This window comes from Atta colombica, unplaced genomic scaffold (assembly GCF_001594045.1).
Source record: "Atta colombica isolate Treedump-2 unplaced genomic scaffold, Acol1.0 scaffold7, whole genome shotgun sequence".
NCBI classification, from domain to species: Eukaryota; Metazoa; Arthropoda; class Insecta; order Hymenoptera; family Formicidae; genus Atta; species Atta colombica.
The window spans coordinates 115782-116238 of NW_017259561.1; positions in this window are offsets into that span (position 1 = coordinate 115782).

The following is a 457-nucleotide window of genomic DNA, read 5'->3' on the forward strand; positions in this document are numbered from 1 at the left end:
TTATTTTATCTTATAATCTTATTTTATCTTATAATCTTATATCTGTTTATTGCTTATCACTGCGTGTTGATGCGAAATAAGTACTATCAAAAAAAAAAAATTATAATGTTTACGTAACAAGTTAACGCAATATGCAATTTGAATCTGATGCAACGCAAGCTTTGGTTTAATATTGAAAAATTATTATTCCTACACGGAAAGGAAAGAATTTTTTCCTAGAATTCACTTTGAAAATATGTAGTTCTGAGACAATATTATATTTCGAAGAATTTTATGTAAATTTTTCATTAATAAAACTATAATAAAATATAAAATAAATTTGATTAATTTTATTAAAATCCATGGTAAAAATTTTTAAATATTTTGTATTGTATTACAACTATCATATTTTCAGAATAAATTAAAAAACAAATTTTTTCCGTGTATTTAATGTCAATACAAATTCATCAACTTTATC